The sequence below is a fragment of the Coregonus clupeaformis genome, chromosome 8 (assembly GCF_020615455.1).
Source record: "Coregonus clupeaformis isolate EN_2021a chromosome 8, ASM2061545v1, whole genome shotgun sequence".
Taxonomy (NCBI): domain Eukaryota; kingdom Metazoa; phylum Chordata; class Actinopteri; order Salmoniformes; family Salmonidae; genus Coregonus; species Coregonus clupeaformis.
Window position 1 is genome coordinate 49,147,494 of NC_059199.1, and position 3,886 is coordinate 49,151,379.

Consider the following 3,886-nt stretch of genomic DNA (forward strand, 5'->3'; position numbering starts at 1 on the left):
ATGAAAAGGTTTGAGAGGATTTCGGAGCGGACCCACCCAGCAGTCACCTTTCCCAATAGCATGGCAATGGCACGCTCAGCCGTGCCTCTCAGTCCTGTCCCACGCAACGCTAATCCAATCAGTAGGCTGGGATTTCTCACGAGAAAAGAGGAAGAGTAGGAGTAGAAAGAGGAGAAGGACAAGAGGAGAAGATAGAACGGAGGAAGAGGAGGTTGAGAAGGAGCATTCAGCTTCATCCAGCTCAGACGAGGATACAGGTACATCTTGGTAATAGTAGACTATGCCACCCGGTATCCCGAGGCCATTCCCCTACGGGCGGCGGTATCCAAGGGAATCGCCCCGGGAGCTGTTCCACCTCTTTAGCCGGGTGGGCATCCCGAACGAGATCCTGACCGACCAAGGTACAGAGTTTATGTCCCTCCTCATGAAAGAGTTGTGTGCCCTCATGCAGATCCGGACCTCCGTTTTTCACCCGCAGACGAATGAGCTCGTCGAGCGCTTTAACAAAACGCTCAAACAGATGCTGCGGAAGGTCATCGAGCGGGGACGGGAAGAACTTGGACCAGCTACTATCTCACCTAATGTTCTCAATCCAAGAAGTACCCCAATCCTCCACTGGGTTTTCCCCGTTTGAACTCCTCTACGGGAGGAGGCCACGGGGCCTCCTGGACCCCGCCAAGGAGGTGTGGGAAGCCCAACCGACCCCCTTACGCAGCATGGTAGAGCACGTGGAGACGATGCAGGAGCGAATTACAGCCATATGGCCAGTCGTGAGGGAACATATGGAGAAGGCCCAACGCGTCCAAGCCCAGGTCTACAATCGGGGAGCCCAGCCCAGGGAATTCCAGGTGGGAGACAGGGTGTTGGTATTGATCCCCATGGCCGAAAGTAAGTTCCTGGCCGAAAGTAAGTTCCTTGCAACATGGCACGGACCATACGAGGTGGTTGAGAAACTGGGACCTGTCAACTACCGCGTACGGCAACCGGGGAGACGGAAACCTCAACAGATTTACCACGTGAACCTATTGAAGAAGTGGCACGAGAGGACAGCCTTGGCCGTGTTATGGTCGGGACCCCGGACGCCAACGGTACCAGTGGTGGTCCCGAGCAGTGAGGACCTCGACCCGGACCAGAAGCAAGAGCTCCGGGAGCTGGTCGATCGGAACACGGCGGTGTTCTCCGAGAAGCTGGGCCGCACGACCCTCATTGAACACCACATCCATACCCGGCCCGGGGAAACGGTAAGAAAGAGGCCGTATCGAATTCCGGAGGCCCGACGGAAGGCCGTGAAACAAGAAGTGGAGGCTATGCTGAGGATGGGGGTCGTTGAAGAGTCCCGCAGTGCATGGTGCAGCCCCATCGTGTTGGTGCCCAAACCGGATGGTAGCCTCCGCTTCTGTAATGATTTCCGGGGGGTGAACGACATAAGCGTGTTCAACGCCTACCCCATGCCGAGGGTGGACGAGCTAATCGACCAATTGGGAAAGGCCCGGTACATCAGCACCCTTGACCTGACCAAAAGATATTGGCAGGTACCATTGGCAGCCTCCTCCCGGGAGAAGACGGCATTCTCGACACCAGACGGTCTGTACCAGTACCAGGTGCTCCCGTTCGGTCTCCACGGAGCCCCGCCCACATTCCAGCGACTGATGAACAGAGTGCTTCGACCCCACCAGCAGTACGCAGCGGCCTATCTGGATGATATCATCATCCACAGCCAAGGTTGGGAGGAGCAGACGGTGCTGGACACGCTCAAACAAGCCGGGTTGACCGCAAACCCCAAGAAATGCAAGCTAGTGTTTGAGGAGCTGGAGTTCCTGGGGTATTTGATCGGACGGGGGAACATCAAGCCCCAGGAGAGGAAGGTTCACGCGGTACATGACTGGCCTGTTCCACGCACCAAGACACAGGTCAAGTCCTTCCTGGGACTGGCAGGATACTATAGCCGGTTTATCCCCAACTTTGCAGCTATAGCTTCCCCCCTCACCGATCTAACCAGGGCCCGCCTCCCGAAAACAGTGAAATGGATGGACGAGACAGAAGCGGCGTTCAGCCGTCTGAAGTAGCGCTGTGCTCCCATCCGATTCTCGTAACGCCCGATTTCCAGGTGCCGATGGTGGTCCAGACGAATGCATGTGATACGGGACTAGGGCAGGTCAGCCACCAGGGGGAGACTCGTCGTGGCCTGGTAACAGATGGAGTATACATCACAAGGTGGTGTCTCCATCTGCTGGACGTGCCAGGTCTCGACGGGCTCCCCTGACAGGACTAATTGGGAGCTGGTGAGTAATTAAGGGCAGATTGCTCACCAGCTGTGGAAGGCCCATAAAGCTGCCAGGAGGGCAGCACACGGGAGAGGACGGAAGGTAACCTCTGTGTAGTTGGAGATGGTATGCTGGAGAGAGTCTCATGGGGGAGACCTGTCCTAGCCTATCCTATGCTTTTGATTAGTTTATTAATAAACACCCTTGAAACTGAGCTACTCATACAATGTCCATGTCTGATCTGTGTAAATGTCTTGACCCAACCCCCTGATCTGCCACAATATATACACTACTGTTCAAAAGTTTGGGTCACTTAGAAATGTCCTTGTTTTCGAAAGAAAAGCAATTGTTTTGTCCATTCAAATAACATCAAATTGATCAGAAATAAAGTGTAGACATTGTTAAAGCTGTAAATGGCTATTGTAGCTGGGAACAGCTTATTTTTAATGGAATATCTACATAGGCGTACAGAGGCCCATTATCAGCAACCATCAGTCCTGTGTTCCAATGGCACGTTGTGTTTGCTAATCCAAGTTTATCATTTTAAAAGGCTAATTGATCATTAGAAAACACTTTTGCAATTATGTTAGCACAGCTGAAAACTGTTGTGCTGATTAAAGAAGCAATAACACTGGCCTTCTTGAGACTAGTTGAGTATCTGGAGCATCAGCAATTGTGGGTTTGATTACATGCTCAAAATGGCCAGAAACAAAGAACTTTCTTCTGAAACTCGTCAGTCTATTCTTGTTCTGAGAAATGAAGGCTATTTCATGCGAGAAATTGCCAAGAAATGCTGTGTACTACTCCCTTCACAGAACAGCGCAAAATGTCTCTAACCAGAATAGAAAGAGGAGTGGGAGGCCCCGGTGCACAACTGAGCAAGAGGACAAATACATTAGAGTGTCTTGTTTGAGAAACAGACGACTCACAGGTCCTCAACTAGCAGCTTCATTAAATAGTACCACGAAAACACCAGTCTCAACGTCAACAGTGAAGAGGCGACTCCGGGATACTGACCTTCTAGGCAGAGTTGCAAAGAGAAAGCCATATCTCAGACTGGCCAATAAAAAAGAAAAGATTAAGATGGGCAGTATGAGATATGGCTTTTCTTTGCAACTCTGCCTAGAAGGTCAGCATCTTCACTAGAAGAGTCGCCTCTTCACTGTTGACGTTGAGATAGCCATTAACAACATTAACAATGTCTACACTGTATTTCTGATCAATTTGATGTTATTTTAATGGACAAAAAATTTGCTTTTCTTTCGAAAACAAGGGCATTTCTAAGTGACCCCAAACTTTTGAATGGTAGTGTATATAAAAAGTATAATTACAAAACAAATAAAAAAAGAATAATGTCTATTACATTTACATTTTAGTCATTTAGCAGACGCTCTTATCCAGAGCGACTTACAGTTAGTGAGTGCATATATATTTTTTCATACTGGCCCCCCGTGGGAATCGAACCAACAACCCTGGCGTTGCAAGCGCCATGCTCTACCAACTGAGCTACACGAAAACGTTGGGCGCCAAATAAAACCAGTCAGGGAACCCTGGACCATGGTCTCATGAGTCTTCTCAAAATTCCCCCTGTGGATAGGCCAAGTATCACCAGAGGTCCTAGT